This window comes from Arachis ipaensis, chromosome B3 (genome assembly GCF_059453495.1).
Source record: "Arachis ipaensis isolate K30076 ecotype BB chromosome B3, ASM5945349v1, whole genome shotgun sequence".
NCBI classification, from domain to species: Eukaryota; Viridiplantae; Streptophyta; class Magnoliopsida; order Fabales; family Fabaceae; genus Arachis; species Arachis ipaensis.
In genome coordinates, this window is record NC_142438.1 from 124,126,517 (window position 1) to 124,150,693 (window position 24,177).

General features: G+C 32.4%; 1 long non-coding RNA gene across 1 annotated transcript; it reads left to right on the plus strand.

Annotated features, from left to right (window-relative positions):
• Positions 1-5,326: 5,326 nt before the first annotated feature.
• On the plus strand, positions 5,327-7,335 carry LOC107634614 (uncharacterized). Its single transcript, XR_001619013.3, has 3 exons — positions 5,327-5,434; positions 5,877-6,011; positions 6,772-7,335. It is a non-coding gene; the product is annotated as an uncharacterized LOC107634614 (long non-coding RNA).
• The last annotated feature ends 16,842 nt before the right edge of the window (positions 7,336-24,177 follow it).

A 24,177-nucleotide genomic window follows, 5' to 3' on the forward strand; every position in this document is an offset into this window, starting at 1 on the left:
GATTCTGTTGAGATTAAGTTTCGATGGTGAATTGTTTTGATTTGGGCCAGAGGCCAAGATTTGGTTTGATTTGGGCCGGAGGCCATGCTTGACTGGATTAGAGATAAGTTTTGATTAAAATGTTATTTTACATGGAATTTTTTGTGAGAAATACAAACTTTCTTTTCAGGAAACGGACGAAGACACTTATGAAGAGTTTTTTTTAGTTCAACTTATGCGATATGGATGTATTAGTTTAGTTATTATTATTTTTCCCTTGCCATTAATATTATAATTTTTGTAAGAGGGACGGGAGTTGTATGATTTGTATGTATCTAATATGTATAAGTTACTTGAGTAAGAAGTTTTGTTTATGTATATGGTTGTTTATTTTATTATAAAAGTATTTTTTTCGATTTTTCAAATAAAATAGCGACACAATTTCGAGTCAAAGGCTCATATTTTATTATTAAGTACATGAAGTCGTCATAATACCTCTTGCTATCAGAGTGGCGCAACCGGAAGCGTGGCATTCTGATAGTGAGGGTGCTACAATGTGGATAATTAAGCTTGGGCCTTAATTGTTGCTTCCTAAGAGTTGTATTAGAGAACATTAGGCAAAAATATAACACCCTACCACACAGAGCTTTACACTTAAGTCGTAGAACAGAGGTGGTGAGGTATTACGACCTCTAAAAATAAAAATATACATAGATAAATATATGAAAGGAAGTTTAACTAGGAGCATTGAAAGAAAAAGTTAAATGAAACAACAACAGAAAAGCGCATCACTCAAGATTGGGTCAACATAGAAAGGTAGATAATATCGAACAGAAAAGGATAACGTATAAACCATAACTCTAAAAGATATAAATAACAAAAGATATAAAACCAGAACTCCAAAGGATATAACCCAAAAGCATCCCAAAAATATAAGACAGACACATGTTTCTCCAAGTTGACCTCTAAGAGGACAAAACATAATATATACAAGGTGGAGAATCTATACACATATATAAACATAAACAAATACAATACTAAGTCCCAAGAGTTTTTCGCTTCCAAAGAGTCTTCAGAATGCTCAGTGCGGTACCTCGCGTCCTGCATCTGAAAAACAACAAAGTATGTATGGAACGAGAACCGAGGATTCTCAGCATGGTAATGGTGCCACCATACATAATATATAAGGTCCCGGGAAAGTCAGAGGCAATTCTAGAACTCCGACTCAGAATTAAACTTAAGGAATAAACAAAACCAGAAATTAGGTAAACGGTCTAAGGTTTTCAAGTTCTGAATCTAATCCTAACTCAACATTTCACTCTTACCTCCTCCAACCCTCTGAAACACCGGTGAAACTACCCTCGTCACTCCTCCACCATACGAGAGGTCTCTCAGTTGCACAGACATACAATTCAAATAAGAAAAACACAAATAAAATGTAAATACAGCAAAAAGGCAATTAACGGATGAATATAGCTAAGCAATTAGGCAAACCAAGATAATGCACATGATGTATGCCTGTCCTATGGCTAATGAGCTCATTTGTCGGTTATACAGCCAACCCGACATGTCCAGTAGCTAACTCAGGCATTGTCTCTCTGTTGTGCACAAATATCTCAACACATCGGCTGACCGTTAAAGGGAGAGTGCCCTGTCACCATTAGAGGGAATATGTGTCTTGTCGCCATTAGAGGAAATATGTGCCATGTCACCATTATAGAGAAGAGGTGCCCTGTCACCCTTACAACCAGAGAGAAAACACAGACATACTCATCATCAATCAATCTCAATCATGCCTCATTTATCATATTCATTCATTTTCAATCAATCATCATCAAGTTAACTTTCATTCATAATAGTCTCAATATTCTGCAGTTCTTCAATCAACCAACACTAGTTTCATCATCATTCATACCATGTTTAACTTCTTTCAAAGTCCTCGATCCAAGTTCTTCCACTTCACAACCTTCCACTATAGGTCTCCTCTCCTTTTTTATGTTTAAAAACTAGGTATTAGGTCCGAGAAGGTAGTTCTAGAGGTTTAGAAAGTTAGAGAATTGGTGAAACGTTCAAAATCACATTTTTGGGCCAAAACAGGGGCTTCGCGTACCCGAGATACCCTTTCGCGTACACGAACTATTAGAGTCGCATATGCAGTCATGTCTAGCGTATGCGAGTGTTCGAGGTAGAGGAGAATGCTTGCATCGCAACCATGCTTCCACATGCGCGAATCTTGTTTCCTTCAAAAGCTGCTAAAAACCAGATTTTTGCACCAAACTTCAAACGTTCATAACTTTTTCGTTCTAAAATAATTTTTCATCCATTTTTTAAATGGAATAAATTTCACGGACCCATTTTCATTTGAAACAAGTTTTGCATAAATTGAAAATCCGGAAGCCAAGTTATGACTCGCCGAAGTTGGTCAAAAATTTATTTTTTTTAACAAAACACTAAAATCCCATTCTTTCCAAAATCTTAATTTCAAACCATTATTTTACTCCTCAGAACAACACCAAATCCCCTCAAAGCAATTCCATATCCATCTCATCTCTTCCATAACATTCCTATGTTCAATTTTCTCACTTTTAATCCAACAATCAATAATCAACAACAACACAATTCATCAATATATCATTATTATTATTCATAATCATTATCAATACTCATAAACTCAACACTTTCACATTATGTACATACACCACATATATTCTACCAAACCAACCAATTCATTCAAAAATTTCCAACAAAATTACTAATTCTCAATAATTCATATAATCGAACTTATTCTACGGTCAACCAGCCTAAGTTTTCACATTATCCTACACATTATCTACGAGAAAGCAAAACTATACCTTGGCCGATTTCTCCCTAAGACACAAACGCCACAAATTCTCTTCTTCGCAAGTCTCAACATCTTCAAATCAACTCAACCAGCTTATATCCACCACAACTTTGTTCTAATTCACCACTTTGACTTCACTTTTACATGAATTCAATCTAACACCACACAATTTCATATATAGCCACAATTAAAATTTCTAATCTTCATAAAAATCAAATATTCACAAAGGTTAAGGTTTCTTTACCGTTACCCACGTATCAAATGGACAAAACCTAGTGATTACTCGCTGCTAGAGTTCACATAAACCATCAAAATAATTCAATTATTTAATAACCAAAACTCCAAATTTTTTAAATTGAAATGAGAAGATCTGGGTGAAAAAAATCAAGTTTCTTACCAAATTGTTTAGTGGATTTTGTAAAGAATTCTGAGACGATCGTATGGCCCCTGACGGCTCGTCAATCAAAACTTCGGATTGAAAGTTATGTGGAATTGAAATTTGAGTTGAAAGAAGAGTTAGGGTTTGAGCTTTGCTGTTGCTCCTCAACGTGATTTAAGTGAAATAACGGGGAAGGAGGCTGAATTTGGCTTCTTATATGTTGAGCCATGGGTTCGGTTTGGGTCTGGTCCAACTAATTTGGCTAGTTAGTCCAATTTTGGATTAAAATCTTTAAAATTAACGTCAAAATTTATATTTTAATTATTTTTACTCTTTTAACTTATCAAATTTAATTTTCTAATTTTTTTAAATAACAATTAATTTATTGGTTAACTATTTATTAATTACTCAGGGTTTACAAAAAAGCTCAATATTCCTCTTCCTAGAAAAAGGACACATGCCAAGCGTGGAAGGTGGCCGCTGGACGTGGAGAGGCATGCATGGGAGTCCGCCGGGCGTGCATCACATCCACCAAGCATGAAGCTTAGTCCTCCAGGCGTAGAGCTTCGCTTGTTCTTTAGGGTACGCTTTCTCTTCTTTATGTCAAGCTTTTTTTGTCTTTATGTTTTCTTTACGAAAAAAACATTGATTCTTACTAGTTGTTGAGTCGAAAATTCTGGAAAACACAAAAAGTACCATTTTAACTCCAAATATTTATTTATTTATTAAATTCTTTTAGAAAACATAATAAATTTAATTAAAATCTAAGAAAATGAAATAGAAAAAAACTTAAAAAATTTTTAAAATGACATATCATCACCCTCTCGAAAGTTCATCAAAGATATAATTTACATTTGAGACTCCATTTATTTTCCCAAGCGCCGCATCATAGAATGATTTGACTCACAACCTGTACTGTGTGTCTATACCATATCCAAAAAAAAAAAAAAAAAACAAAATCTAGAATGCTCTCTAACTCTTTAATTTATGTTTTTTCCCTCTTGAAAGACTCTCTCCTCCATTGGAGTTGTCAGACCCATGGTAATCCAACCCACATGCCACACTCACTAATATTACAATTCTTTTGATTTGAGACTCTATACAATATTAAAAATCTCTCCTCTAATTTTCTGTCATCCACCTATGTATCTTTCCAAAACAAAGTTTTCATACCATCTCTCACACACATTTTTCAGCCTTCTTTACACAATTGTTTATACAATTTGTTTTCATTTGCGACATTTGTTATGTCTTTCCAAGGGTCATTCTAGTATTTACACGTTTGTTCTTTTATTGGTCTCTCCAACTCCCAATTGTAGCATAATGTCACAACTCGCTTCCATAATGGTTCACTTTCTTCTGTAAATTTTCACCACCATTTAAATAATATAGCAGTGTTGTGAATTTTTAAGTCTTCTACCCCTAGTCTCCATGTTTCATTGGCTTTTGAATATTATTCCATTTTATTGTTGGCACCACTTCAATATTTTCAATTTTATTCTTAATATTTTATTTAAAATTAATGTCTAGACATAATTGACATAAACAAAAAATATTACAAATAAAATTAAATATTAAAAAATTAAAAAATATAAACGTTAGAGATAAAAAAAATATTTTATCCTAAATACAATTAATATAAAATTATTTGTGATTTAATATCTGTATTAATAATACATAAAAATTAAATTTATAATTCAAACAAAATACTTCATCTTAAAATTATATTTTCTATAACAATTTAATTAGGGAGCCAACAAAAAATAACCAATATTAGTCAATAAACAAACGAACTTAATTACTTATTTTTTTTAATTAATTTTTTTATTTTTATTTATTTTTTTTAATACTACAATTTCATCCTACTACCACCAAACATCATTGCTGAATACTTTAAATTATAAAGTTTAAATCCTAAATCTTAAATTATAATCTCTAAATTTTAAATTTTATATCTTAAAATGGTTTTATTTTATTTTATTTTTAAATTTGTTTGCTTAAATTTTAGATATTTTAATTTTTTTTATAATATTTTTTAATCTAACAGCTTAAAAATTAATCCGTCACCCATTTGAGCTCTATTTAAAGGTTTATTATTAGTTGTTTTGATTGTTTCCTTTTAATATTCAATTGTTAACGGGAGAAGTATTGACTCCTAATTAAGACTTTCCCTCTGGCAGGTTCTCTTCCAGCGGCGCGTTCTTCTCCGGCTAGAATCTCCGTGTGAGAGCAAGGTTGATCTTCTTTCTCTCTTTTAATTTTCTACTGTTGTTAAAAATACCTGAAACTTTGAAATGGAAAATCAAGTTACAGAAACTTCATAAAACTATGAGTTGTTTTATCAGTTCGCTCGTTTGTTTTTTATTATTTAGATTTTAATCATCTAGTGGCTATGATCTTTCTTTTCCAAGTTATCTAGTCTCAGTTGATTCCTATATGAATTTGCTTTTGTTATAGCAAGAAGTTTGAGAGTATATAATGTATCTTAGCTTATGCTTGCATTGATCTGTTATAGCAATTATATATACTTTCGTGTTCTATATATTACTATCCTTTGTTCTTGTCTTCGCCAAACTTGTATGTTTTATTCAACCTCTGTTTTCTTCATTTATTTATAATTAGCATTGTAAATAAAAAAAAATTCGAAATTCAAACTTGTTTTGGTTAATTTTGCAGATGCTAGAATTCATGGAAGAGCTTTAGAGAGTGACCGAATCTAGAGGCTCGAATTCAAAAGATAAGGTTGATTAATACTTAATTAAGGCTCCGACCACTTAACATGATGACTCTCACCTAAGCAACCAAGACTTGGTATGATAATATGGTTTTGATTTTTGACTAATTATTGTTGAATATGCTTAATTTTGCAAGCCTGAATGAGAGAGAAACATTCAATTAAGGAATATATTTGTAGATTTTTTTTTTCCTTTTCAACATGTATGAGGTTGGGTTTATAATATTCAGTCAAGTTATTGATGAACTTGGTGTGAAATACATTAAGATTTCATGATCTGTTTCAAACATATACAGTTTTCAACAAATTAATCAACCTTTACATGGTTTAATTTTTGGCCAATTTTTCAAATATGCTTCGTAGAGATTTAGTATTATGAACATTTTCCCAGGTATTTTGAAATTCTTTTATGTATGAATTATTGTCTCCACAATTACTACATAAATAATTTCCTGGTGACTTGAATTGGTACTTTTTAAAAGTAAATACCAAATATGCTTTGATTTTAATTTAGGAGCAATCAAAGCTCTTGGATCCTTCAGGAGCAACGCTTAATCAGAATTACACCTGAGTTTACTATTTCTCAGACACATCTTTAACTTCAATAAATTATAGTGGTCTTAAACTATATTATGAGGTTATGGCTGGTGTCTATCTTTTTCCCCTAAAAGAGAAAAAAAAAACAGTTATTCCATATGCTGAGTAGTTCAAGTCTGTGTATGGGACCCTCTTGTGTGTCTTGGCTTCTTTCATTTCAAGCTTAGCTTAGTATGCTGTTCATCTGGCACTTTAAAGCCTTTGTATTTGACAAACACATTACTGGTTGTGACATTGCAGCTTAATGGTTTGTCGTGAATGCATCCTTGTGTGGAGTCTTCTGGTGACTTTGGACTGAACCTTTTAAGCATTAGCAGACATGCTACACTGCAATAAGTATTGCCAATTTTGTACATTTTCATCCCATACATATTGTGTAAAAGCGTGACTTGTTTCATTTATTACACCTCTTGCAATGATAGAATCAATCTTGGTGTTAGCGCTGTAGGATACCTCATCCTTGTTTGTGACAAAATTGGCTTGAAAAATGTATGTATAGGACAGATTTGGGAATCCACTTAAGTAAAGGCCATTCCAAAGTTCAATCCGGAAGAATTGGTATAATCTCTGTGCTGTCCAAGGAGGGTAGGAGTTGAAAATAATTATGATAATTAATTAGCTCACAGAGAGGGAAGAGAATAAAAGGGGGAGCTAATTAGATGAGAGATAGAAAAAGATTTAGAGAAGTCTAGATTAGGAGAGAAAAGAATTCTCAAGTTCTTCTATTATCTTATTATTGTTCTATTGTATTTTTGTATTTTCCTTAAAATGAATTTCAGGTCAGAGTATTTGTTATTCACACAACTAAATTGTGTCCTGTTCGGGTTTATTTTGTGCTTTTGTGTGGTGTGTGAGCATTTTTTATTGGTACAGTATAACACTGTATCATATAAAATGCTTATATAGAATAAGCGACAAAGTCACGATCGAAATCCTCAAGTTAATAAAAGATGCTTTTGAAAATGCAAAAATTACAAATACATTCTATGAGGCTAAAAAATTATAAACAAACTAGGACTTAATTAAACTAAGATACTTGCATGTCCCAGTAATTGCATGTTATATTGGTTGGGAGATGGAGGATGAAGATTTGCAAGAATGTAAAAGATGCAAGATATCTAAGTGAAAGGATGCTAAAAAGAAAAAACCTACAAAGATCTTGCGATTATTTATGTGTTTTAAGACCTCTCAATCAATGCGATGACATGCTTCGATGGAAAAGAAAAATGTGAAGATAAGGCAATCATGGGATTCTGAAGTTTGGAAAACATTCAATTTACTTCATGATAAGTTTGCCAAAGATCCTCAAAATGTACGTCTTGGTCTTGCAACTAATGGATTCAACTCTTTTGAAGCTATGCGTACACATTATAGTATTTGGTCATTGGTGCTTATTCCATACAATCGACTTCCATAAAAATGCATAAAGCTAACCTCACTTATCTTGTATATAGTAGTATATATAGATGTTTTATTAGTATTTTTAGATATTATAATATGTTATTATTATCAAATTAAATTCATCGATTAACATAAACGGTTCATTTTTTGTCTTGTCTATTTAGATGATTAACATAAACGGTTCTTTTTTTGTCTTGTCTATTTAGATGAATGCAAAATTATCACGAGTCTTTGTTTGTTAATAAAAAATGTGCATAATTTACCAGAAGGTTTGAGCATTATTGTGATCTGCTATTCCAGAAATTTTTTTTTAAATCAATGGAATAGTATTTTTTTAGTAAGATTACTCATCTTATACTCTTTTATCACTTTGATATTTGGACATTTTGATAACTTGAGAAATTAAATTCCATGTATATAGTTGTTTCGGTTAGATCCTTAAAATTTAATCTTTTTTTATTATTTAAAATTAAAATTGCATCATTTTCAATAAATAATTATCACTTATTGGTGTTGGTTTGTGGCTGGATCTTACTTTATTTATATGTTGATTATTAATAAATTCTTATCATATGTATGTGTAGTCGCTGTTAAATAGTTATAGTTTTATTATGTTTTTTTATTATGGTTAAATTAACTCAACTATTTTAAATTATTTATTTATTTATTTTATTATGTTTTTAAATTATTTTTTGTTGTAGAAATTGAATCAAAAGAGTGAGATTCTATTATCAAAAGAATTAGAAAGTAAGTCTTTTGGAGCGAATAACAGAGCAGCATGATCTTTCTATGATAAAGATTTTATGTATTAAGAGTTACATATTAAGATATTTATAATTTAAAAATAATGTTATGTTTGATATCTTATATAGGAATTATTACTTTTGATTTTTAATACTAAAATATATATTATGTTTATTACTTTGTTTATGAGTTATATAATAATATTTTGTTTATGAAAATTGATTTTTTGTTATTGTGAAATTTTAATCAAAAAATTATTTGTTTAACACGATAAAAAAGACAGTAAAAACTGTCTTTTTGAATTATCAAAAACTGTCATTTTTATCAGGTAAAAATGGTAACTGCTATTTTAAACAACACGATCACCATTTTAACTAATAAAAACACCACTGTAAAAAAAAAATGGCGGTTAAAAAATGTCGTTTTAACCAACCAAAAATATTATTTTAACCAATCAAAATGTCACTTTATCAGGGTAAAAATGGTAATTCATAAACGTCATTTTAACCAACAAAAAAAATATCGTTTTTACCCTGAAAATAACGGCAATTTGAACTATCAATTTAACTACCAGAAAATGCCGTTTTATTTGGAAACACCCCATTTTAACCCATAAAATTATAGCTGTTTTCTGAAAACTGTCATAACAACCTAAATAGAACCTAGAATTAGTTCGCTTTCTGAAAGTCATTTCTAGTGATTGGGTTGGAATTTTTAAATTTTATTTCAAACTGTCATAAATACAAACAAAAACTGCCGTTTTTAATCAGAATTTTTTTTGTAGTGATTGGGTTGGAATTTTTAAATTTTATTTTATTTTACTCTTACTATTAATAATGTAATGTTAGCAGATCGAAGTTGTATATATTAATCCTGACCAAAAGAAACGAAAAACCAAAAGGCAGCAGCCAAATGAATTCATCAACACTATTTTTTAGTCTCAAGTAGCTGTGTTTGTGCGATATGCAAACATGTAATCTATCTTATGCAGATTTTATGAATTTTCATATTGTAGCAAATACCAACCTAAACTAGTGAAAGAGCAAGACAACAATAATTCAAATAAAATACGTAATTATATGATAACACATGCATATGTATCTGTAAAGCACATATAAACGCATATTGATTGGTGGGGGTAACAAGTGAACGGCTAGAAATTAAAGTGGAGTTTTTTTTATATAGTGACTAATTAAAGTGGAGTTTGATGTTGTAGTTAGTTCCATGGTGGGACAATTATTTCTTATTTGGGAAGGACACTACTCGTATAAAGATGAGAAATATATTTTTTTTTAAAAAATTATTATTTGATCACAATTAAAAAACGTAAATATAAATCAATAATAAAATATAAATTATGAATAAAATTAAAAATTAAAAAAATTATATTAACGATTCAAATTAATATTAATTCAAATGATACTTAATTTTTTTTCAAAATCTGAATTTTATAATAAATTTTAATCAAAGAATCCAAAAATAAATAAGAATTACTAGAGTAAAAATAGAATAATTAACAATAAGAATTAATAAATTAAAATATAAATCTTTAAAAATTAGAAAAAATGATTAAAAAATTATAAAAAATTTAAATAAAAACTCAACTTGTAAAAAATTATTAAATTCACAAAATAAGAAAAGTATCAAAATAACAATGAAATGAAAGCAGAAAAATAATATTATTAAATTTATAAAAAATAAAACAATCCTATAATATATTTTTTGTTAAAAATTTAAATTTTAAACAAATTAAAAATTAGTATTATAAAGAATATAGCAACACTTTTAATCTATGTCACGTGTCAAAAATTTATTATATAATAATTTATTCAATAGATGAGATCAAACATTCTTATTTAAAGACGTTTTAAATATCTTTGTCTGAGTCTCTGTCATTTAAAAATGGGTTTGATTATTCTATTAGTCCCTATAGTTTTACCAAATTTTTAATTAGGTCCTTATACTTTTTTTTTTCTTTCAATTGGGTCCTTACACTGCTTTAATTTTGTAATTAAGTCCTTCCTAGTGTAAAAAATATTAGAGTTAACTAAATATTTTTTCGCAATTTGAAGGTATTTATAATTAAAAACTTAATTAAATTTTTGACTGCATGTATTTTAGTAAAAATATTATGTTAATTTTAACATTTTTAATATGAAAAGGATGTAATTACAAAATTAAAAACAGTGTAGGAACCTAATTGAAAAGAAAAAAAATATAAAGACCTAATTAAAAATTTAGTAAAACTATAGGGACCAACATGGTAATTAAGCCTTAAAAATAATATGTATTTACTTAGCTTTCTATAGACCTCTCCGGTAGGGGTGTTCATCGCCCGGCCCGGCCCCGAACCTTTTAGAGACTAATTTGGTGTGATTTCACTGGGTTTAGGATCGGGTAAGGGTCACCCGAACTCGGTCCGGTGTCCCGGTCATCATACACAATTAATATTTTATGTTATTAGTGATGGATGATGACTATTCTTATGTGGAATTTAAGTATTATAAACCTTAATATTTTGTGTTATTAGTCATTATTACAAGACTATAAGTTAATGTTTTATGTTTAAAATGCATAAAACTTTAGACTAATGTATAATATTGTGTTATTTGTATTGATTTAAATATTTGGTGTTATTAGACAATATTAGTATTGATTGTGGTTATGCTTTAATTTTAGGGAAGTGTTGGTTCTTGTTATATTTTTCTAAGTGAATTTTATGATGTCAAATAATGGTTGGCAGTGACGGACCCAGAAAATTTATGTTGGGAGACAAAAATAATATACATTACTATCAAAAGATATATTAATTTAAATTTAAAAACATAAAAATGCACATTAATTATTTGAATACAAAAAAAAACCAAAAATTACATTAGTCGCTAACTTTTTTCGCTTCAATTCTAAGAACTTCTTTTTATTAGAAGAGACTAATGGAGTGACTTCAGATTCTAGTGGTAGATTTCTTTTGAAATATTTTTTATTATTATTTTTAAAAATAAAAAATATATATGTTAAATTAGTAAATTGATCAATTTAGTTTAAAAATTTATATACAACATAATTACATATAATAGAATAGAACGAAAGATAAACAAATAAATAATAAGGATCACTAAATTGAGAATAAAATAAAATATATAAATTCATAAAGAGAATAAAAAAATAGATTAATACCTAAACTATAATTGTTTGAATTAAAATTTGCAATTGAAAATATCAAGAAGAGAAAAAATGAAATTGAAAAATAAATAGAATCATATAGAGCTATATAAAACAAAATAGAGAATTTAAAATTTACCTTTTGATGAAGAGAAAATGACTACTAGATAAGGAATAAAAAAGAAGATTGAAAATATGAAACTACAAAGAGGGTTTAAAAGAAAAAATGAGTGATGGTGGGATTTGAAAATAGAAGAAGACTAAATTTAATTAGGTTAACTAATAGTCAAAATGATAGAAATGTAAAATGAGTTTGCGGCTTTTAACAATTGGGATTTGTTTATTTATAGCGGAAATGTTTGGTAATAAAAGAAAATCAGCCAAAAACAGCTATAATTTGCCTTATTTAGCATTCATTAATTGTTGCGACAATTAATAAATGCTAAATAAGACAAGTTCTAGCTGTTTTTTTTTTGTTTCCCTAGCATTACTCATTTATAATGGGGTCATTCAAAATTTAAAATAGGGACATATATATATATATATATAATTTTTTTTTTGTTGAAAAATATGAAATGAGAGTGGGGGCAAGTGCCCCCTCACTATTATGCATGGGTCCGTGCCTGATGGTTGGAGTCTTGGAAATTTAGATATTTTCACATGCTAGCTTACAAGAAGGTAATATTAACGGCCTAGTTTTTACCTGATATAATCGTGGCCCGAAAATGTGTAGGTTTCATCGAGTATAGGACCGGATTCGGGTCTAACAAATAGACTCGATATATATTTCGGGTCGAATCTGGATCACATCAAATTCGGTTTCACCCGACCCATGAACACCCCTACTCTCCGGTCATAGACTTAGGTTCACTCGTCAATCGTCATTCGTTGCAACTCAGAAAACATGATTGAAGGTGGATAGTACATTATTAATTAGATAAGGATTTCGAGTATAAATATATTTGTAGTGACAGAAAGAACAAATCTGCAAGACACATGCAAAATCAAGTAGTACCATATTTTGGTGTGGTTCAATTTGGTTGTTATTATATATTCTGTAAAGGCTGAAGACCACTTTCTCAGTTTCGTGCTACTTGGAAATAAAAGATCACCAAAGGCAAAATGGTATGTAGGGAGACATACATGACACCCATCACACACGTCCACGAGGCTTCACCATACCTCGTGGATATTATCTTCACACTGCTCTACACTATAGAATGAGGAAACAATAATGGAATATGCCAACTGCATTTTGTATCTTTTGGTTTCTCATGCTCTCTCTAGCTATATTACCAAGGACCAAGCTTCTACTAATTTAGCTCGGAATTTGAGATTGTTCCTCTCGAACTTTCTTTCTTTTAATTATGTGTATATTTTGAAAGAAAGTGCTCAACATATGTGGAGTGTCGATACCTAGCTGGTAGATATCCAGCCCACCTCTATTTAGCCCACCTCTATATATATATATATATATATATATATATGTTAGAAAATTATTAAATTTTTTTCGTTATTAGTTATAGGGGTGAGCACGGGTCGGTTTTGTTCGGATTTAAGGTAAAATTAGAACCGAATCGATTAAAATGTAATTGGTTCAGATTTGTATTTTTTTGTGCTTATACCCGAATCAAACCAAACCGATTAAGAACAGATTGGTTCGGTTCGGATAATTGGGTATCCAATGACTTTGAAATTCATAAAAAAATCAAATTAACAAATTTTTATCTTAAAAATTCAACAAATATAATAAACATGTAACATCAATAAAAATAATACAAACATGTTAAACACCAAATACATTAAAAACTAAACTCATCAAAATCCAAACATATTAATACTGAATAATCTTTGTCTAATGGAAATACAAAAATGTAATAGAAATATTAGAAGCTAAATACAAAAGTCTAGTGAATAATTTTTCAAAGAAACTAAAATCAAAACACATTAAAATCCAAACATTAGAAGCTAAATAAAAAGTACAATAGAAATATTTGTCTTGTTTTCAAAGTTTTCACTCCATAATCCTTCATTTCATCAACTAAGCATGTTCAAGAGAGGAGTTGTGACCTTCAAAAATCAACATATAATTAGCTAATGTCAATAAATAAAATTGATTAATTAAAAGTAATTCAACAAACAAATAATTAATAAAAAAATGTTAATCTCAAATTGTTGTAAACAACATCAACTCCAATGGTTTGATTAGATATTGTTAAAGCTGAAAGCTCTACATTAACAATAATTAAATTATTATTATTAGAGGCTCAACAATAACAACAATTACATAATGATTTAAAGAAATATAATATAAAAATAGTTACCTAATTCAAGTTTTTCTTAGTTCTCAAGTTCTTGCTTTAAATCATACATCTTCTCTTGAGTCCTCAACCAATTTTGTGAGCAAATTAGAGGCTCAACAGTAGAAGGACTTAATGAGCTTCTAAATTGGTCAAGCACACGACCACTAGTACTAAATGCCGACTCAGAAGACACGGTAGAGACAGGAATAGCCAACAAATCCCTAGCCATGTGAGCAAGAGCATAATACTTCATTGATTTCAATTTCCACCAACACAAAATGTCAAAACCAGGAATGTTATCCTCCACATCATCTTTCATGTATCTTTCCAACTCATTCCTTTTGACCTCACCTTGCTTTTTTTAACCCTCAATCTAAACTCATCCTCAAAGCCATCTTCCTCCTCATTTACATTTTCACCACCAACTCCATGATCATGAGAGGCAATGCTAGAATTAAAACTACCAGAAGAACTACCATCCGGAAGCGGATATATCATGGAGTAATACTCAAACAACTTATGAATGATATCCTTCAATTTTTTCAACATATCTTTGGCTTGATTCAACCCATACACTTGATTAAGACAAAATTTAACATACTCATACTCGTAATGAGGATCAAGAAAAACAGCCACAAAAAAAGTAATTTATGCCATCACCCTCCCAATATTTGTTTAGTTTCACTTTCATTTGTGTCGCCATCTTTTGCAAACCAACATCATTACTCTTTCTCCAATTATTCAAAATTTTTTGAATGTCACACAATTTATTGAAAAAATTATTACATGTAACATTCAAAGAACCAGAAAAAGTAAGAGTTGCATCATAAAATAATTTCAAGAACTTCACAAACATACGTGCCTTTTTCCAATCATTAGCATCAGGAGGTCCTCCTTCAGACTCAAGCGACAACAAATAAAATGAGTCTTGATAACTAAGCCAACTAAAAGCCGATTCAAACTTCTCAGCAGCCTTTAGCATCAAATAGGTAGAGTTCCACCTAGTAGGCACATCTAACATTACACCAGCCTTACAAGTTATATTAGCCTCTTGAACACACCTTTTAAAAGCTTGCATCCTAGCAGGAGATGACCTAACAAACTTGCATGCAATTCTGATTTTACTTATTGAGCTGTCAATTTCTTTTATACCATCACTGACAATTAGATTTAATATGTGAGCACAACATCTCATATGCATGAACTCCCCATTTAACAATATTGACCCATTCCAATCACCCATGCCTCTAAGTAAATACAAAATTGCAACACCATTAGCACTAGCATTGTCAACAGTTACACAACATATCCTTCTAATACCCCACTCTTGCAAGCACTGTTCTAAAGCTCTCCCTATAGTCTCACTCTTATGATCAGTAATCAAACCAAATTCAATATTTTTTATACAATGTCCAAGAATCATCAATACAATGCGCAGTCACACACATATAATTCAAATTCTGAATTGAGGTCCAATTATCAGTAGTAAGGAAAATCATTTGGCGATTTTCAGATAACAAATTTCTCAACTTCTCTTTCTCGTATATAAACAAAGCCATACAATCTCTAGCAATTGTCCAATGGAAGAAAACCTTAAACCTAGGTTGTGCTTTACTCATAAATTGTCTAAAGCCTTGAGCCTCAACAAATTTAAAAGGAAGTTCATCAACAATTATCATATTTACAAAAGCAAGACGAGTTTCCTCTTGATTAAAATCAACAAGCTTCATAGTAACTGCATTAGGGTCATCCTCAAATTGGCTCCCAAGTGCAATAGTTTCTTGCCCCTTTTCAACTTACTTATGAGAGTTTTTAGTGCAAATTCTAAAATATTTATGCAAGTTTGTTGTACCATGACTAGAACTATTGCATGCATATTTTTTTACAATAGTTGCAGCAGGCTTCATTAGGAGAACTTTTAGAAAAATGAGCCCAACCACTACTAGGTGCTCTACTGGGTTTACGTTTTACCTCCTTTGGAGGCTTGCTAGTAGCTCCAGTAGCTTCGGTTTGTGTTTCTGATGAAGAATTTGAGGCAGGCAATGGTGGGGGAGCTGGACTTTGTGATGTTCCACCAGAAAGACCATAGTCAATAGCAGCGGGAGTGACTACACTTGGAGAAGAAGTACTTCTAATAACCATATCACTTTTAGGATTAGTTCTCACCATTAGTAAAATTCAGTTCTAGCTTTCTTTCAATTTTTTTTCATTTATCTGCTACCATGAATTATAATAGTAACCAAATAGCATAATATTTTTTAAGTTAAAAATCAAAATCAGCTTATAGAAGATCATCAGTTCAAAATCAAATCTAGGACACGCTTTTACATAAGAGCAACATTCTACTAATATTTAAAAGCAAGCCAAAGTAGATTTTAATGAGCACTAAATGGCATTGATAAAATATATACGTAAATTCCATCAAATTATTGCCCCACGTCAGTGTATTCTCAATAGGAAAAATCTTGAGGATCACAATTCTTCACACCCAAACTCGCATGATGAAGAATTATTACTCTAAAAAGAAGCCTTCAAAGTAGTTTAACATATAACAGAAGATTAACAATATATAATTTCAAAAATTGAACAACAGAGGTCTAAGAATGTATAATTTTAAAAATTGAAAAACAGGATTGCTTTAGAGTGAACAAGAAGATTGAACAACAGAGGACTAAAAATGTATATTTAACTCCAATTTAGGTCTCAAAGAGGATTGCTTCAGAGTGATCAAGAGCTTTATTCAACAACAACTAAGAATGTATAATTTCAAAAATTGAACAGAAAATAAAATAATTAATACTTTAACATATAACATTCCCCAAAAATTAGAGACTAACCTGACTGAGTGACCGGAGAAGACGATGCTGGAGCCTGGAGGAAGCTGGCTATTGGAGAGGGAATGGCTGACTGAAGATGAAGCTGGCTGCTTGAGAGGGAACTGCGGACGACGATAGTGACGCCGTGACGGAGATACCGACGGAGAGGAAGTTGGTTGCTGCATCGCTGCCGCTACCAGGAAGAGGTGGAGAAGACGATGCGCCTAATGCCTGATGGAGAAGATGATGGAGATTGGAGAAGCTGGTTGCGTGGTGGGAGGAAGTTCTGCTTCTGCTAGAGTTTCTGGGTGAGAAACTAAGAGAATGAGAGACTAAGATGGCGCCATAAGTGACATAGTGTTAGGGTTACAAGTTGGAAAACACACTAAAAGCTATATATTAATTAGTACATAATCGGGTTCACGGGTTGGTTCGGGTTTCTCACCCCCAGAACCGATACCCGAACCAATCACTAACAAAGGCCATCAGTTTGGTTCGGATTGGACCCGATTAACCATTGGTTCCAGAATCAATTTAATTGGTTTGGTTTGGGTTCGGACGGGTAATCGGGTACCCGCTACCCGTACTCACCCCTAATTAGTTAGTCATTAATGTTGAAAAGTATGAGATAAAATATATTATTGGATTATAACAACAACAACAACGAAGTCTTGTTCCACTAGGTGGAGTCGGTTACATGGATCAACGCCGTTATTATTGAACTGTATCATGTATCATATCTACAGAGAGACCTTTTATATGTAAATCTCGTTTGACCACTTCATGGATAGTCTTTCTATGTCTTCCTCTGTCTTTCACCCCTTGTCCATCTTCCATCTCATCCACCCTCTTAACTGGGTGCTCTGTCAGTCTGCTTTTCACATGTCCAAACCACCTAAGATATGATTCTACCATCTTTTTTACAATAGGTGCTACTCCAACTCTCTCTCTTATATCTTCGTTCCTTATTCTATCCAATCGCGTATGACCACTCATCCATCTCAACATTTTCATCTCTGCCACACTTAACTTATGTTCGTGCTTCCCTTTGGCCACCCAACACTCTGTACCATAAAGCATAGCCGGTCTGATAGCAGTGCAATAAAATTTACCTTTAAGTTTTAAAGGCACTTTTTTTTGTCACATATAACCAGACGCACTCTGCTATTTTGACCAACCTGCTTAGATCCTATAATTTACATCATGTTCAATCTCTCCATTTATCTTGTATCATGCACTCAAGATACTTAAAATTTTTAACTTTTCGTAAGATGTTTTTTCTAATCTTCACCTCTGTATTAGAATTTTCCTTTCAGCGGCCGAACTTACATTCCATATATTCCGTTTTGCTACGACTTATGCATAGACCATACACTTCTAGAGCTTATCTCCATAAATCTAAATTCTTATTTAGGTCTTCCCTTGAATCTCCCATAAATACGATATCATTGGCAAAAAGCATGCATCATGGCATAGGCTCTTGGATATGCTCTGTGAGTACTTCGAAGACTAATGTGAAAAGGTATGGACTTAAAGATGATCACTGATTTAATCCTATACCGATAAAAAATTCCTCTGTCACACCACCTTGAGTTTTCACACTAGTTGTAGCCCCTTCATATATGTCTTTAATTGCATGAATATATGCGATCCTTACTCTCTTCCTTTCCAAAACCTTCTATAAGACCTCCCTTAACACCCTATCGTATGCTTTTGCTAAATCAATAAACACCATATGTAGATTCTTTTTATTATTACGATACCTCTCTGATGCGCATAAACTAGTTATGCTACGATTTAGGAAATTGCACGATCGGCAAAATTCCTTCCGGCAAGTGCACCGGTTATCGTCAAGTAAAAACTCACAATAGAGTGAGGTCGAATCCCACAAGGATTGGTTGAGTGAGCAATTCGGATTAGAAGTGTGTTCTAGTTGAGCGGAATCAAGATTGAGATGAGTATTGCGGAATGTAAAATTGGCGGGAAAAGTAAATGACAAGAAATTGAAATGGCGGAATCTTAAATTGCATGAATTAAAGAGCAGAAACTAAATTGCTGAAATTAAAAGGGAATGGGGGTGATTGCATGAATTGAGTAGCAGAATGTAAAGAGAAAGTGGAAATCAGAAATGGGGAATTCATTGGGTTATAGGAGATATTGAGATCTCCGAATCAAAACATGTTTATCTCTTCCTCAACCAATGCGTTCATTGAATTTTGCTTGGCAATCTTATATGATTGGATCCCAATCCCTTGGCTCACCAATTCTCTCTAAAAACGAACAAATTCCCAATCCCTTGGTTTAAATGTTCATAAGAAGAGATGATGCTTGATCACTGATTATACCACACAATTTCATGAACCACAATTTGGTAGGATTACATGTCACAATATCCATCCAAACCCCAATCCAATCCACTGTGAGAAAGCTTCTCTAGCATGAATCCTCCATTCCTTTCCCAAGGCTCCGAAGGATTCCAAGTATGAGTAGTTTCTTTCCCAAGACAACTACTCAATGGAATTAGATCGAGAAGCTTTCTAACAAAATTCAAGAGAAAAGATTGAAGAAGAAGATAAACTATTATTGATTCATTGAATTACAATAGAGCTCCCTAACCCAATGAAAGGGGGTTTAGTGAATCATAGCTCTGAATTCAATTACAAAGAAAAGGAAAACTAGCTAAAAGTGAAAGTAAAAGTCCTCTCTAACTTAACTTCTATCCTATTTATACACTTTCTATATTGAGCTTCAGTTGTGCTTCTTGGGCTTTGAGGCCTCTCCTTGCTTTCCTTTTGCCTTGGGTTTATGATCCATAATCTTGATGAAGTTGTTGATCCAAATCCTGTAACATTTATTGAGCCAACTTAGTGAAAATCAAATAATGACACATGACTCAATAAATTGAGATTTCAAACTCATCAATCCTTCAGGCCCAATCCCATAAACCATGATATTCAATTGGGTTTCATACCAAAGTAAGTTTAAGTTAATATTTGTGCTCAAAGACTAACTTAAATCACAATATTTTTGGCCCAGAAACCTTTTCCAAGAGTGGCGTTTAAGTTGTAGTTTAAGCTTAAACTGCAGCTTAAACGCCAGACACTTCCAGTGAGGCCTTTTGTAGAAGCACGTTTAAGCTTCAGTTTAAGGTTAAACTGAAGCTTAAACGTGGAAATGGAAGAAGGTAGCCCTGGAGAGTCATGTAGTCAAACACGTTTAAGCTTCAGTTTAAGGTTAAACTGAAGCTTAAACGTGGAAATAGGAAGGGCAGCCCTGGAGGTCGAACACGTTTAACCTCCAGTTTGAGGTCAAACTGGAGGTTAAACGTGGTAAAGGGTGGAGGCATACTGGAGGTCGAACACGTTTAACCTCCAGTTTGAGGTCAAACTGGAGGTTAAACGTGGAAGCTTAGAATGGTATCCCTGGAGGTGTCGAACACGTTTAACCTCCAGTTTGAGGTCAAACTGGAGGTTAAACGTGGAAATGGAGAGAGCAACCCTGGAGGAGAAAAGCTGTCGAACACGTTTAAGCTCCAGTTTGAGGTCAAACTGGAGCTTAAACGTGGAATGGCTCCCTGGTACTCTTCCTGGTTCTGGCGTTTAACCTCCAGTTTGAGGTCAAACTGGAGGTTAAACGTGGAACTCCTCCCTGGGTGGCATACTCATTCTGGCGTTTAACCTCCAGTTTGAGGTCAAACTGGAGGTTAAACGTGGAATGCTTCTTTAGTGAGGCTTTTCATTCTGGCGTTTAACCTCCAGTTTGAGGTCAAACTGGAGGTTAAACTTCAATTCCAGCATTTCTTATCCTTCATGATTTTTGGCGTTTAAGCTCTAGTTTAGGCTTAAACTGGAACTTTAACTCCACATGTGATATTCAAGCTTCCTTTATTGATTTTGTTGCTTCCTTGCCTAGCCTCTTCTTCCCTGAAATCATCCAAACAATTGCATCAAAGTCTTGCAAAATTTCATGAGAAATCTTCCATTCATAGCATTTAAGTATTATAACTAAAACTCATGGAATATGCATCAAAATCATGTTGTTTGGATGGTTCATTGCTTTGTTCTTCATTTAACCATTTTTGGTTACTTTAAGCTCAAGAAAATGCATAAAACAACTAAAACTAACAGAAAAATGCTAGTGAAACTAGCCTATGATGCCTTGGCATCACTCTCCATCATCCTTCTTAACAGGTATGTAGCTTTAGTATTGGATCTGCTTGGCATAAAACTAAATTGGTTCTCTGTTACTTGTGTCTCTTGTCTCAACTTCCGTTCTATCACCCTTTTCCATAACTTCTTGGTATGGCTCATGAGCTTGATCCCTTTATAATTTCTGCAACTCTGTATATGCCCCTTATTCTTGTAGATAGGTACTAAGGTGCTCTTTCTCCACTCATCTGGCATCTTCTTTGACCTTAAAATCCCATTAAAAAGCTTGGTTAACCAATTGATGCTTTTCTCTCCAAGGCTCTTCCAAACTTCAATCAGGATATTATCGGGTCCTACTGCCTCGCCATTTTTCATCCGCTTTAAAGTATCTTTTACCTAAAAGTCTCGAATCATTCGATAGTAGTCAAAGTTTGATCTTCTTCTCCTCTTGAGTCAAAACATTTCCGTTTTTATCCCTTATGCACTTAACTTGATATAAATCTCTCATTCTTCTTTCACGGCTCTTTGCGATTCTATATATACATTTTTCTCTTTCTTTTGTACTTAAAGACTGGCAGAAACCCTCATATGCTCTTGTTTTCTCTTCACTTACAGCTACTTTTGTCTCTTTTTTAATTGCCTTATATTTTTCACAATTATCTGTATTGCGACACAAAGACCACTCTTTAAAGCATTCCTTTTTTGCCTTTATATTTTCTTATACACCCGCATTCCACTATCAAGATTCCTTGTCTATTGGTCCTATCCCTCTAGATTTACCAAAACTTTCTTTTAGCGTTCTTCTAATAACTTCTGTCATCTCCCTCTACATCTCCTTCGTGCTTCCATCACCTTCCCACTTTACCTCTTCTCCTACCCATCTTAGGAAGCTTCTTTGTTCCTTACCTTTCATCCGCCACCACCTTGTCCTTGGATCCTTCGTATGATATCTTTTTCTCAACTTTTTCTCAATGCGAAAATCCATGACGAGAATCCTATGTTGTGTTGTTAAACTTTCTCCCGAAATAATTTTACAATTAATACAAATTTTTTTGTCGACTCTCCTCAACAAGAAAAAGGCGATTTGAGAGCATGTCATGCCATTCCTATACGTTATAAAATGTTCGTCTTTCTTTTTAAAACATATATTTACAATGAGAAGGTCAAAGCTTGAAAAAAAATTCAAAATAGTTTTACCCTCGGTATTGACCACCCCGAAACCATGGCCTCCATAAATACTTCCATACCCAATCACTTCTCTTCTAACATAGTCATTTAAATCTCCTCCTAAGAAAATCTTATCTCCCGAAGGTATGTCTTGGACTAAATGGTGCGGAATTTCGAATTATCCACAACTGAACCGACAAGTGCACCAGGTCATCCAAGTAATACCTCAGGTGAGTGAGGGTCGATCCCACGAGGACTGAGGAACTGAGCAACAATAGCCAACTAATTGGCTTAGTTAGGCGAATAGAAGAGTTGGTTTGGTGGGTTTTAAAATGCATTAAACAGTAAAACAAGAGTAAAGAAAGAAAATAATGAGTTTAGTGTGAAAACAATGAGAGAAAACAGTTAAGGTATCAGAGATGTTTACTTTTTCGGATTAAAACTTCTTACCAAATATTTTAACAATTCAGGATTCATTTCATGGCAAACTGTAAATGACTAAACCCTGATGTCTTATTGATTTAGTCTCCTCTAACCTTCATTAACCGCCACCGTCATGGTCGTTTAATTCCGATTAGATGGTTAAGTTTAAAACTAGTTTATGACCACAAAAACCCTAATTACCCAAAGCTAACAGGATTATTGTCACGTATCCTAACTAGTTCACGTAATTAGAAATTTAGGAGGAATTTACTTTCAAATTGTTGTTCAGGTTAGAGACCTCTTCCAAAGATCACAAGAACGCATATAGAAAAAGGGCCATATTTTCGTTCCACCCAGATTCATGAAATTAAGTGCGAAAGTAATCCTTGAAACTGAATCAATACATCAATTAAAATAGAAAAGCAATAGTCTTAATCGATAGAAGATAAACAAAGCTTCTAACCTTAACCAAAGAGGTTTAGTGGCTCATGACTTACAGATAAAAACTAGGGTTCTGAAGAGTATGCCAAAAACCATAAGGGTTTAAATCCTTCTAAAGGCAGAATTTTTTTCCTTTTATATCTAACCTAATTTGATTTGAAAATAAAATAAAATATTAAATCCTAAATCTAAAAAATATTATTTGTAAATAAAAATTACAAAAATAAAAGATAAGATAACTAATAAAAGCTAAGTCCAACTAGAGATGCTCTAAGAGTGGGCCTTCAATTCGGATCAGGCTTGTTGGCGCTAATGCTGCCAACTTTTCTGTTTCTACTCAAAACTCTGCAAAATTGCTCTAAATTTCACCTGAAATCATAAAAACACTAAAATAACTCAAAGTAGCATCCAAAGAGGATTTTTGTAGTAAGATAATATAAAACTTAAATAATGTATAACTAAAAATACTAGAAAATAAAAGGAAAAAGGGTACAAGATGCTCACGCATCACAACTCCAAACTTAAACTGTTGCTTGTCCTCAAGCAACTAAAACAATATAGGACTGAGAAAAGAAGAGAAAATGCTTAAGACTTGAATTAAGCTCATGTCTAAGTACTGAGTGGGGCTAATGACACTCTAATTCTGAATAGGTTCGGCATCTCACTATACATTAGAGCTCAGAAGTATTGGTGTCTCTTAGCACTAGAACCCGTATGATATTATGAATTCTCTTTCTTTTGAAGCTCTGATTGATCCTTGAACATAGCTTTTTCTTATCTTTTCCTTGGTGCTTTGCACCTTGAGCCTAGTCGTGACTCTAAGTGTTTTGTCCTCAAGTTTAATTTGATATAAGAACACCACAAGCACCTAACTGAGAAACTCCTTGAGTTCTAATTTTTCTTTTACTTCTCTTAGTCAGTGGTGCTCAGAGCCTTTGGTATACTCTGTAATTTTATTTGGTCACGACTCTTGGTGTTTTGTCTCAAGGATTACTTGACACATTCCACCACAAGCATATGGTTAGGAAAAACCACTCTTTT